A 14,373-nucleotide genomic window follows, 5' to 3' on the forward strand; every position below is an offset into this window, starting at 1 on the left:
CCTTCAAGCTGCCTAAACCCGAACTCTCAAAACCAGGACTACTAGCCATAAAATTTGGAACACCAATTGTCATTTCAGCGAGACGAGGTGATGATTTGGACAGACAGTTGATTAGCTCCGGTAGATTATTTAAGCTTCTTAACCCCCTCAATTCAAGATATTCGACTGAGGGCGCCCACGACTCTAGCATTTCACGTGGAAATTCCTTCAGCTCTCCGCACCCTGAAACCCACAGCCTCAAACTAGTGAGGATTCCCTGTGACTGTACACTTGGATTCCCGATCGACTTCAGATTTGGACAATCCCTAATATATAATTGCTCTAGAGAATTGAGGGTGTCCAGTCCATCCGGCAACTCTCTCAACAGAGGGCATTCGTATATCATCAAGTTCGTAAATGACTTAAATATATTAATTATAAAAAATAAATTATAAATTTAAATGTCAAATAACTTGTAGCTAAATTTAATTTTGATTACGGCTCGATTGTTTTTTTAATATTAAAATTAAAAATTTGAGATTAATGACAAATAAAAAATTTAGGGTTGATTAAAAATTTTTACTTTTTTATATTTATAAAAATATAAATATACAATCAAAATTAAAGTTAGCTACAACTTATTTTAATAATTAAATTTATAAAATTTAACTTTTAATATTAAATAAATAATAAAATTACAATCAAAATTAAAATTAAGAATCTGAAATAAATGGATTGAAAAAGTGAAAGAGGAAAGTATTAGTTTTGACACTCAAAATATAAGAATATATCATATCTAATGCTAGAGAGAGATAAAGAGAATTATATCCGGTATCTAGATAGGAAAGTCTAAAAATATCTTTAATGATGAACAGTAAAAAAATATCATAAATGTGATTACATTTTAGTCCAGGAACTACTCATAATATTTTTATAGTTTAGAGACCATTTGCGTATTTTACTGTTTTCTTTTCCCATTTTCCAATAATTTGATAGAAGTATGTGAACATGTGGTTTATGATTATATTTTTTTTGAAATGCCACGAGCTTGAAGTTTTCTTGTTTTCTTAAAAGTATTATTAAAGATTTATTGTTTTAAAAAATATATCGATTTGAAATATATTTGAGATGGATCGTGAAATTGAATTAATCTTGATAAATGTTTATAAAATTACCATCTCATATTATATAAAATTTTATCATAAATAGAAGATCTTATTTTTAATATTCATTTTATTAGGGTGAGCAAAAAATCCATAATCAAATCAAACTAATGTTATAAAATTTTGTTCGCATTTTTGGTTTAGAATGATTTTTCTAAAAAAAATTAAAATTTCAAACTATTTTTACAACACTTTATTTAAAATCATATTTAAATAAATACTACTTTATTGAAATATTATTTTATTTAAATATTACTCTTTTCGTCCCACTTTAGGAGTCCCATTGGAGTTCGTCACGAGTTTTAAAAAATGTAAAAGAAAGTTGGTGAAAAAATATAAAGGAATGTGAGTCTTACTGTTATAAAATAGTTTTATAATAAAATGTGAGTAAAAAAAAGTTAGTGGAATGTGTGGCCTATTACCATTTATGTAATATTCCAACCGGGACTTCTAGAGTGGGACATCCAAAAATAGTAATTCGGGACTCCTAAAGTCGGACGGAGGGAGTATTTGTTTAATACTCCCTCCGTAAATACTCCCTCTGTCCGCCATTAGGAATCTCATATCTTAGCGGCACGGGTTTTAAGAAATGTTAAGAAAAGTGGATGGAAAAAGTAAGTAGAACAATGGTCTCACTTGTATATATTAATTTTAAATGAAACGTGCATGGAATGAGCTAGTGAAATGTGAGACTCTATTACCATTTATGGTAAAAGTGAACCGAGAATGGAGGGAGTATATATGCTCCATAACTAAATTTTTATTTTTGACTTTTCAGAAAACAAATTAAATTTGTTCGATTCAGTTCATATTAATTTACAGAATTTCAAGTGTTAAACTAATGGATAACTTGAACCTGTTTGAATTTATAGTCTCAAATTTCATATCTTTAGTTCGATTTGAATTTAGCAAAATTAAATCTAAAATCTGAATATCCACGCCTAACTGCTTCATAGTATTCATACAGTCAAATTAATGGACTTCTTATTATTTTTTTCAGCCAAAAAATATTCAAATATCCCTTAAAAATATATTATAATTGCCATTTGTAAAAATAGACCAATCCTATTTAAGAATTTTTTTTTCTATCTGATAAGGAAATCTTATTCTTCACTAGCAATACTTCAATCATTTTTTCTTTATATCTTTCTTACTTTACCAATTGTTCATTAACTCGAGCTGTTTCAAATGTTGTCTATATTTTAGGGACGGAGGGAGTACTACGTTAGCTTAAAACGAATACTATTGTAGTCCACATCTAAAAGTTTTGTTTGTACATATGGTACCGTGCAAATTTCAAAGTCATCGTGCGAATTTCAAGTCATCATGCAAGTCACCGTGTAAATTTCAAGTTATTCTTTCATAGACGCAATGCAAATTAACATACATTAATTATTAATTATTTGGGTTTAGCCTTATATTTATGGTATGCCTTCTCAGCTCGATTTGCAAACCGAGCGAATTTCAAGTCATTCTAACACAAAATGTATGGAACTGCATCACATAATTCAAAATATAAAGAGATTGTTGTATGAAGAAGAGTCGAGATGAGCTGAAGCCATTAACTAAGAAAGTTCAATCTATATTTACCATAAAGAGAATGAAACAGAAGAGTCAAGACAAGCTTGGGACATTTGAACCAGAAGAGATTGTTGTATGAAGAAGAATCGAGATGAGCTGGAGCCATTTTTGCCACTATTATTTCCAGTTTTGCTCCCACAAGTAGCATTGCCTACATGATTATAAACATAATACTAGTATAATATTAGTACTTGTCATCATTTCTATTCCAAAAATAGAAAATTTCTCTTGAGAAAATAACTAATATACCCACGAGCAGAGGTAGAAATGGAAACCACAACCATATAAAACATGTCATCCTATAACAATAAATTTGATTAGCAATAAATGCTAATGATATACTATTACTATATACTTGCAAATAAATAGATAAATTAAATATAAGTAATGATCATTTAAATTATAAATACTGATGATGTATTGAACTTACCGAGTATATTATCAAAATGGAATATGACCACCAACATATACATGATTGGACTGTTCACAAATAAATAAAATATTATTGTAGGGAAAAATTAAAATGGAAATTGAGTACATATTTTAAAATGCCAACGATAGCTTTGAAATCATCTTCCAACGATTGTTGCATATGCTTTCGAAAATTGAAGAAGTCATTTCTTGCCCGCCACGATCAAATTTAGGTAAATCATATGCATTTATTAATTATTACACAATCACGAAAAGAAATTCAGACGGCAAATAAATAAAAATCTAACCTGGCGCAGAGTGAAGTAGTGATCCTTTGTCACAGACCGGAAGAATTGCCGGAAAAAACATTTCTGCCACAAACCAAAAGGAAATGTGAGATCATAATTAACTTCTACAAAGAAAATTGAATTGAAATTAAAAATCCAAAAAATATTGAATATACTTACAATCCTTAGGTAAGTAGAATCTTTAGCAAAGTACTCGTAAGTCTCTCTGGATCTATAGTTCAAGTTTCCTTTTCCCAACTATTCTAGTAACTATTATATACTCATGCTATTACAATCCTGATACCAAAGACTCCGTTATACGGGTCAAGCATGTAGTTTTGGATCCCATATTGCCACTGCAAAAATATGAAATATTATTATTTCAATTAAATAATTTATTGTGAAAAAAGAAAAAAATATAGTGAATTAGGAGAAGATTATGTACTATTACTTGGAAACGGATACATAAAGGTGTTTCAGGGTGCATAGTGACGTAGTTCTAGTAGTAGATGTCTGCGACGCCGAAAACGCGTCAAAAACATTTTGGTATCGGAATGACTAGAAATTCGCACGGTGTTTAGAAATTCGCACTGTGCTTGAGAATCAAGTTTAAAAATTCGTCAGCGGAGAAGAACGATTGATTTTGGCCATATGACATCATTTAGAGGGCAAAAAGATAATTTACAGTTTCTTTGGTTTAATTTTAATTATAATTTTCTAGTTTTCATTTTATTACCTTTTGAGGCCCTATGATTTTTTTAAACGCTTTGAAATAGCATTGTTTTTGTTTCTACTACATTTTTTAATTAATAATATTATTTAGGTTTTCAACTCATTACCAAACAAGCCTGTCAAATTGGAGAGATTGCAGAAAAATGGTCTCAACTCTTCAAAATTTAGGAATAAATTCGTTGACCTTTCGGAATATGAGATCGTGGCATGCGAATTTTTCTGAATAAGGGATTTTCTAATTTTTATTTATTTTCTCTTCTTCTTTATTTTTATTTATTTCATAATATTGATGAATTGACCAAATTACCATTAACATTTTCACAAATTTTTTTATTTATTTACTCCAATCCTATTTTCACCCAATCTTTTGATACAAAAATCAATTAATCACCATTACTACTACATTTTTTTCCGCAACCGGAAGCACCCTTCTCTTTCTCTCCCCCGTCACATTCATTTCTTCAATCCAAGAATCTCCGTTCCTCTGATCATGGAATCTTAGATGAACCACGATTTCCGACATGGGTCTCTTCTCGTCGGGATTCTGCGAGCCCGATTCAAACCCAAATTTCCTATCCTCCTCCTCACCGGCTCTTCAGTACCAAGATCTTGTGGTTCAGTGATAGGAATTAACGTGAGGTTAATTCCTATGGAAGAAATTATTTAAGAAAATATTCAAGAAGAGGAAAAAATATAGTGAATTAGGAGAAGATTACGTACTATTACTTGGAGAAGGATACATAAAGGTGTTTCGGGGTGCATAGTGATGCAGTCCTAGTAGTAGACGTCAGCGACGCCGAAAACGCGTCAAAAATATTTTGGTATCGGAATGACTAGAAATTCGCACGGTGTTTAGAAATTCGCACGACGCTTAGAAATTCGCACGGTGCTTGAGAATCGAGCTTAAAAATTAGTCAGTGGAGATGAACGATTGATTTTGGCCATATGACATCGTCTAGAGGGAGAAAAGATAATTTACAGTTTCTTTGGTTTAATTTTAATTGTAATATTCTAGTTTTCATTTTTTTACCTTTTGAAGCCCTAGGATTTTTTTAAGTGCTTTGAAATAACATTGTTTTGGTTTCTACTACATCTTTTAATTAATAATATTATTTACGTTTTCAACTCATTACCAAACAAGCCTATCAAATTGGAGAGATTTCGTAAAAAATGGTCTCAATTCGCAAGCCTTTCGAAATTTAGGATTAAATTCGTTGACGTTTCGGAATATGAGATCGTGGCATGCAAATTTTTCCGAATAAGGGATTTTCTAATTTTTATTTATTTTATCTTCTTCTTTATTTTTATTTATCTCATAATATTGATGAATTGACCAAAATACCATTAACATTTTCACAAAATTTTTTATTTATTCACTCCGATCCTATTTTCACCCAATCTTTTGATACTAAAATCAATTAATCACCATTACTACTGCACTTTTTTCCGCAACCGGAAATACCCTTCTCTTTCTCTCCCTCGTCACATTCATTTCTTCAATCCAAGAATCTTCATTCCTATGATCATGGAATCTTAGATGAACCACGATTTCCGACATGGGTCTCTTCTCGTTGGGATTCTGCGAGCCCGATTCAAACCCAAATTTCCTATCCTCCTCCTCACCGGCTCTTCAGTACCAAGATCTTGTGGTTCGGTGATAGGAATTAACGTGAGGTTAATTCCTATGGAAGAATTTATTTAAGAAAATACTGAAGAAGGGGAAAATAACGTGACTTTTGTAGAGAACTGACGGTTTCTACAAGAAGGAGAACCGAAGGAGAGAACGAGATTAATAATTTAATTCTTCATTCTGCTTAATAATAATAAAAGACTCCACACATATTATAAATATGTGTGGTACACAAAGATTACCTATAAACTAGGAAGGCAAATCAAATCCTAACCACTATGGAAAGTAAATAAAATCATAACAACTAAATAATACTAAAACATAATTAAACTAAATAAATATACGGAGTGAATATCAGCTCTTTTCCGGAATAAAATAGAATATCAGGTCCCTATCAACTCCCACATCGATGAAAACCACCTTGCCCTCAAGGTGGAAGTCAGAAAAATAATCTTCCATCTCGTTGGCGTTGTCTTTGTTTGGATCTTCGTCTGCAAACAAAATTGTATCTTTTGGGATCGCAACGAGTGATGGAGAAACTATCTTTGGCACGAGATCTCTTCCGCGACTTCATTGACATAACCAATGATGACAACATTGATTTTTAGGCTATGGGATTTTGGAGGAAATTTGGTTTCCACCAAATCCATTGGCTCATCTAGCTTTTAAGACGATTCATCATCATTTTTTTATCATCTCTTCGATGAAGGGATCAGACTTTACATTTGTTGTTGGCTCATATTGTTTTTTGTGACAGGCTCGATGATAGAATCAGATGTGGCCTCCTTTTTGGCTAAATATGCAATTGCCTCCGTAATTTTGTTGAGAAGTTTATTCGTCTCGGCAAAGTAAATGGCATCCTCAACAAAATTATGATAAACAGCATCCATAAATTCTTGCCATGAGCAATCAGGATTCGAGCATCGATACTCGTGGAGCCATACGGATGCTGGGTGGTAAAAAAAAAACTCACAAAAAATAGACGATTAGCATCAGAAAACAAGTGATAGTCAAAATATTCCTGAATATCCAAAATCCACCTCACTGGGTTAACACCAGAAAACCGAGGAGGAGAGTTTGACAGCAAGACGGACATGGTGGTAGAAATCAATAAGAGGATGATAACCTAATGAAAGCACCAATTTGATAGGAATTAACGTGAGGTTAATTCCTATGGAAGAAATTAAATAAGAAAATATTGAAGAAGAGGAAAATAGCGTGACATTTGTAGAGAACTGGCGGTTTCTCCAAGAGGGAGAACCGAAGGAGAGAACGAGATTATTAATACTCCCTTCGTCCCAAGATAAGTGACCACAAACTTTTTGGCACAGGATTTAAGGAAATGAGGTTTTGTTAGTAAAGTGTAAAGTGAATAAAGTAAGAGAGTTAATAAAGTAGAGAGAAGAGAGAGTACCAAAAAAGAAAATGAGTCACTTATCTTGGGACGTCCCAAAAAGGAATATGAGTCACTTATCTTGGGACGGAGGGAGTATAATTTTACATTCTACTTAATAATAATAAAAGACTCCACACATATTTATAATATGTGTGGTTGATACGCTCGGATTTTGACACTGTTTTAAGGCATTTATTTGGTCTGTTTTTAATGTCTAAATCACAATTGATGTTCATATTTTGCATATTTTCTCTATTTTGGTATTTTGACACGTTTTGTGAGATTTTTGCATATTTGAGCCTAAAAAGACAGTAAAAGTCGAAGTTAGAAATCTGGAGCGATCATGTCGTCCAGCGGTCCGCTGCAACATACGTAGCGACCGCTACATCTATAGCGGTCCATTCCGGAGAAAGTTGTGCTAAAAATCAGAAGACGCCTAGCGACCGTTGTGGAGCGTGCAGCGACCGCTCGAGAAGCTCCCGAAGTTACTGGAATATTTGCAGCGACCACTACAACATCGTGCAGTGACCGCTATCCAAAAGGGCAGAAGCTACAGACAACGCACAGTGACCGCTGGCCATGGTGCAGCGGTCCGCTGCGAAAATGCAGCGCACGATTTGACCTACTTTCTCTCCAAAATTTACCAAATTTAGCCACCTTTTACCTTATTCTCATAGGGCTCGACTTTTCCCCTATAAATACCCCATCAAATCTCTTCATTAGGATCTTCTTTTTGCCTCATAATTCTAGAGCATAAAATTGAGAGAGTTTTTCATTGTGCAAGAGGTTGAAGACGGGATCAAGAGAAAATTAAGGCTACAAGGATTCAACCTTTGAGTTTTATTGCTTTAGTTCTTATGTTCACTTTGTTTTCCCTTCATTCTATGTTTTTAGCTTATTCTATCATGTCTAACTAAACTCATAGGATTCTAGGGATGTGTTAGTAACGACTTTGGTTATACAATTCATTTTTCTATTTAATATCCATTTTCTTTTCACTTCATTTTTTCCTTAAGTTGTTCCGTAATACTTTATGCTTGAGTGACACATTCGATGAAGATTTAATATAACTCGCTAGATAATCGTAAGGAGGTTGGCGAGTTAGATCCACTTAATAGACACTACAATTAGCTTCCCTTAAAACGGCACTGTTAATTGAGAGTGAGATCTTTTCAAGGATCTTAGGAGCTTTTAGGAGTTACGAATCTAGGCTTGACAACCTTAGTGTTAGTAATCTACGCTTGTACCGCATGGGCATAACTTGTGTGACTCGTTCTATCGAAGTATAAACTGTGCTAGGGTATTGTAGTTGGAACTTGTATAACCATAACTGTGAACGCACATCCCTGGAATTCTCTTATCTCTTTTATTTTTATCTCTATAATTTGTTGCAATTAGTTGTTTATCGCTTTCAGTGTTCTTATTTTCAAAAAGTTTTCAAAAAATCCTTGTTTTCAAAAAGTTTTCAAAAAATGCTTGTTCTTCCAAATAGTGAAAGAAGCTTAGTAGAAGGTAGCCAATCTGTGATTCTATTCTCCGTATTCGATATCCCGGTACTAACCTTTAGCTATACTAGATCTACCATGTATATTTGCAGGTATTTTTAGTGCTAATAAAAAGTGCATCAGTGGTACAAAAAGATCTCCTATAAACTAGGAAAGTAAATCAAAAGCAAATCAAATCCTAACCACTATGGAAAGTAAATAAAATCATAACAACTACTCCCTCCGTCCCGGCTAAGATGACACATTCTTTAGCCGGCACGGGGTTTTAGGAGCAATTGGTCAATGTGTTTAATTGAAGAGAGAAAAGGTGGGGGGAAGTATTAAAATAGAGAGAGAAAGAAAGGTGAATATTTTAATAGAGGTGGGAAAAAGTGGTTGAGTGTATTAATTGGAGAGAGAAAGTTTCCACAAAAGGAAATGTGTCATCTTAGTTGGGACAAACTAAAAAGGAAAACGTGTCATTTTAAGCGGGACGGATGGAGTAAATAATACTAAAACATAAATAAACTAAATAAATATACAGAGATAATATCAGCTCCATTCCATAATAAAATAGAATATCAGGTCCCTATCATTCGGTATGTGCAGTTGCGGCATGCTCTCTGGCATCGGCGCCTCCTCGCTTCCGCCAATGCAGAATCTGGACGATCCACGACAGCTCTCCTCTCTTTCTCTACCTAGAGCTCGAGATCGGAATCCGGCGCCGGCGACGGATTGTGTCAAAACCGGAGACTGGCGGAGAGGTTGTCGGTGGTGACGTGGCTGCGGCAGAAGGAGCAGGTGAAGTTCTTCTCGAGCCACTAGTAGATGCAGCCGATGTGGAAGGTGTGGTTGCATTTGGGGATGAGGCGAAGGACGTCGGCTCGTCGAATTTGGCAAGACAAACGGCGCATTTGAGGTCGAGGAGGGAGTTGAAGCGGAAGAAGGGGAGGGCTATTTTCGAAGTGGATAGGGAGAGGAGAATGGTGGTGGAGGCGGTGGCAGAACTTGGCGTAGAGGAGGAGGAACAACGTGAAGGAGAACACGACGACGATCATTGCCAAATAGAATATGGAAGCTCCAATTATTATGAAACACAAATCAATTGATCATTACTTTACATCATAGTGATTTGCAAAATTAGTAGAATTGGAGTAAAATTGTTGTGAAAATATTAAAGGGTAATTTGGTCAAGTCATAAATATTATGAGAGAGATATTAAGAAAAAGAAAGAGGAAATGGATAAAAATTAGAAAATCCTTTATTCCGAAAAAATTCGCATGCCACGATCTCATATTCCAAAAGGTCCCTAAATTTCGAAAAGGTTTGCTAATTGAAACATTTTTTCGAAATCTCTCGGCAAATTGGGTACCCGAGGATACCCAATCAGAAAATTTTGAGTATCTGATCCCGAATATCCCAAAAACTAATACTTTATACCCGATCCGAAAATGATTTCGGGTATACGGAAACCGGACTCGACATCCAATCCCGATTGGGCAGCGGTGGTAGAGGGCAGCAGTGATGGACAGCGACGGTTGGGCAGTAGAGGGCGGCGGTGGTGGAAAGCTGTGCAGTGCCGAGAGCGCTGCAGCACTGGTAGTGCAACTCTTTTGGTATATGTTAATGGAGTAAAACAATTGTAGGCTTATATTTCTCTGTTGCAAATAATGTGGTTTAAAATGGCTAATTAACTACTTCTGTTAACATTTACACTAATTAAGTCATGAAGGAAGCAATATATTTAGAAGGAAGACAAAATAGCATAGAAAACAAAGTACGGCGGCGTCGCAATCTCTCGAACTTGATGATATACGAATGCCCTCTGTTGAGAGAGTTGCCGGATGGACTGGACACCCTCAATTCTCTAGAGCAATTATATATTAGGGATTGTCCAAATCTGAAGTCGATCGGGAATCCAAGTGTACAGTCACAGGGAATCCTCACTAGTTTGAGGCTGTGGGTTTCAGGGTGCGGAGAGCTGAAGGAATTTCCACGTGAAATGCTAGAGTCGTGGGCGCCCTCAGTCGAATATCTTGAATTGAGGGGGTTAAGAAGCTTAAATAATCTACCGGAGCTAATCAACTGTCTGTCCAAATCATCACCTCGTCTCGCTGAAATGACAATTGGTGTTCCAAATTTTATGGCTAGTAGTCCTGGTTTTGAGAGTTCGGGTTTAGGCAGCTTGAAGGAGTAAAAGATAGATGTGAGTGTGGAGTGGTCAGAAGAGAAGAGTGTTTCCATCAAACGTACTGTTGATGTGTTATTGGAAGGATGTTGCAACTCACTTTCTCACTTAAATTTGAAGGGAATGCAAAAGTGGAGTGGATACCTCAATCAATTCAACATCTCAGTGCTCTTGATTGGTTAAGGTTAGAGAACATAGGATTGGTAGAATTGCCTGAATGGTTTTGGAACCTCTCATCTCTAACAAGGTTGTCACTCTATAGCTGCAACAAAACTGAGTCATCTACCCTCTGTGGATGCACTAAATCCCCTGACTAAATTAGTTTGGTTAGAAATTAAAGGTTGTCCCGAGTTATGTATTGATTCTGAGTGGCGTAACAATGTCACTGTCTACGTTGATGGCCGCTCTCTTGCAGCAGCGTAAGCATGGTAGCAGCCGCCACTCGATTTTCTTATCTAACAATAGTTGATTTCATGTACATTAACTACCAATCTGCTATTTTGTTTTTCAGAAGAATATGACATGGAGAGATATTATCACTTTCTATTGCAAACTTGCAATTCTGCATCATAAAAATCAAATTCATTAACTTGAAATTCAAGAAAATAAAAACATTACAAAAACAGAACAAAAAAAATTGAACAAACACAAACTTCAGCATTAAAAGGGAATAAAACAAATGAGGGAAAATTGCAGTTGACACTTAGGCATCAGGATTGGCTTGAACATATGCCTCAATGGCCTTGAACATAGCCATGGCCTTCTCTTTCCCTTCCTTTATCTTCTCCTCATCAATCTCGACCTCGTCTTTGGTGTTGTAAATGCTTCTGTTCTTGCAGATGCATCCTCCGTCCTCCGTTGGGACGATCTTGATATGATAAGTGATGGATTCGAGGACACCTACAAGAGCATCGCCATCGATGATGCTGTAGGTGTGTGTCAAGTTCTCCTTGTCAATAGCCTCCACACGGTGCTTAGCGCTCTTATACTGGCTCCCTTCACCGAAATGAATGATCTTCACGGTGCCAACGCCACCATCTCCTTCCACGATCTCCACGTTCTTGATGGCCTGAGGCATGATCTTGGGAATGAGAGTGTCAGCGTCGAGCACCATGGCTTTGAACATCTTTGCAGCTGGGACTGAGGAAGTGACCTCCATATCATAAGTGATGGCAACCATGGTTTTGGTTTTTAAGCTTGAAATAGAGCTAAATAATGGAAAATGAAGCTATGAAGGTTTGTTTGTATGAATTGTGATGGGAATGTGGCCTTATATAGTGTGAAAAAGAAGCTTCTCTTGTTTATTCAATGATTTTTGTATGTGCAAGACATGGCGTCCATTAATTACCAGTTATGGCTTCTTCGTGGACTCTTTTTTCTTTTTTTAGTATGAAAATGATGCTTGTATCTTTCTATTTCTCTATATTTTATTTTAGTTAATGTCTATATTAATGTGTATATCAAGATTTAAGACAATCGTAGAGGTTATCGTGCAAGAGGCTTAGAGTTTTTAATAATTCTGCTAATCCACTCAATTCATGGGCCAATTATTTTGATGCTAGAACTATATGTCGAACATTATCTTTCATGATTGAAGAGTTGCTCTATTGATAATTAATTCCCCTCCTTTACTTATTTGTCTCTATGCATGTAGTTTTGTCACTTTTGTGTTAATTCCCCTCTCTCTCTTATTTTAAAACTCAATACATTAAAAAGGATCCTCTGAGAGAGTTTCTGTAAGAGTAAATACTGGATTCCAACTCAATTAAAAGAACTTTGTAATTTAAGAAAGAAGAACTCGTATTTATAAGAGATTGAAAGACGAAATGAAAACTGAAGAACAATTCTCACGTAGGAGGCCACGGTGTTAATACCATTTTATCTCTAATATTTTCCTAAATGCTCTCCTCTCATCTCTAAAGAGCTAATTTGCACAACAATCTTGACAAGTCATCTTATTTATTTACTACACGAAAAGGAAACTATGAAATTATTTAACATTAATTACTCTATAATGGACCCAACTTATTTAATTAAATAAGTCCATCAACATTTTAAGGTGAAAGGTCCCAACTAAGTTTAATATATAGGCCTAATGAATTTTGTTCATTTCACCTAAAAAGAAATATATTCTGCACTGATTAAATTAAATAAAATATGAACCTAAGTCTGCGGGTTGTAAATTGGGGATGTAGCTCAGATGGTAGAGCGCTCGCTTAGCATGCGAGAGGTACGGGGATCGATACCCCGCATCTCCAACTTATTTATTTCATTTTACTATGGTATCTTCATAAGATTACTGTAAGTTTGTAACATCCATGATTCATAGTAGGGAAAATCTATAGGAATATAGACATTGCTTCATTTACAATCGTGAAGGCATAGAACGATACCACATGAAAATATGTCCGGGCTAATAACTTTTTACTCTATCTGCATCCTTCAAATTTTAAAATTAGTGGTCCAGACTAGTTCTTAATCGAATCGGTCCAACCGATCAAATCATGAACCAATTGTGTGTTGACTCACTCAGTTGTCCATTTTTTGAAACATTTGTCGAACATCAACTTAACTATTATTCAATTCTTAAATAAATGAGCGTGTCAAAAAGTTATAACTCCATGTATATTATATGATCAGCACAAAAGATCAATGATTATTACACTTCTCAACCGTCTGTATAGCACCATATACATGATTGTGGAATTAATAAACATATCCCCAATACAAACCAACCATAACTTATCGATCATATTTCTTAAACATGGGGAACACCGGTGTTGGAATCTTAATTTTTTTAGCTTTGTATTTTCTGACTGCGTCTGGTAAGTCATATTTCTACGTTGATTGTCAACTAATATGTTTTATTCATATCGAAACCGAGTTATATATGTCAACGAATTCATGTTGTGTATTCTAGAGCAAAGTATAATTCGTTTCTTTATTAATTTAATCTAATAGTTTCGTTTTTGGCGGATTAATACCAATATTATTAACTTTTCTTTCATATCTAAAACGGATTCTTTTATGATATGGCAACTATAATTTTGATGGAAAATTTTAGCACAATTTCCACGCATCTTTTTAATTGGCATCACTAATTGCAGAACCGAAAATGGGTATGTCCAAAAATCGAAAATTAAAAAATTAATTGATTATTAATGTGCCTTATTTTTCAATCTAAAGAGATGCACATATTTTTGGAATAGTAAGTAATATATTTAGCATACCTCTATAGACAAACTATAATTTCAGTATAATTTTCTACTAGAGAATAAATCGACTAGTATTCATGTGAATTGCTGCATATAGTAACTCGATGCGATGGTGACATTTGGAATTTAATGTATTTCAGGAACAATGGAATATATACCATGTGGGTTATGGTCGTGCGACGTGGATTTAGACTGTTGGGACCCACATTGCGGGCTTAAGTGCATTAACGTCACTAGTCCAACCACAGGGATTGTAATCCAGCTGTGTGCAAATCCTCCACATAATTAATGTACTTGATTAATCATA

The 14,373-nt window shown here is 34.9% G+C and overlaps 1 long non-coding RNA gene, 1 other non-coding gene and 1 pseudogene across 2 annotated transcripts; 2 read left to right on the top strand and 1 right to left on the bottom strand.

Moving 5' to 3' along the window:
- Window positions 1–11,411: 11,411 nt before the first annotated feature.
- On the bottom strand, window positions 11,412–12,207 carry LOC125223352 (major allergen Pru ar 1 pseudogene; annotated as a pseudogene).
- Window positions 12,208–13,036: 829 nt separating this feature from the next.
- Window positions 13,037–13,109, top strand: TRNAA-AGC (transfer RNA alanine (anticodon AGC)). Its single transcript has one exon. It is a non-coding gene; the product is annotated as a tRNA-Ala (tRNA).
- A 479-nt stretch (window positions 13,110–13,588) lies between these two features.
- Window positions 13,589–14,373, top strand: LOC148933335 (uncharacterized). Its single transcript, XR_016137410.1, has 2 exons — window positions 13,589–13,676; window positions 14,207–14,373. It is a non-coding gene; the product is annotated as an uncharacterized LOC148933335 (long non-coding RNA).

Source organism: Salvia hispanica, chromosome 1 (genome assembly GCF_029641045.1).
Source record: "Salvia hispanica isolate PSC_SH4W2 chromosome 1, Shi_PSC_v1, whole genome shotgun sequence".
Taxonomy (NCBI): Eukaryota; Viridiplantae; Streptophyta; class Magnoliopsida; order Lamiales; family Lamiaceae; genus Salvia; species Salvia hispanica.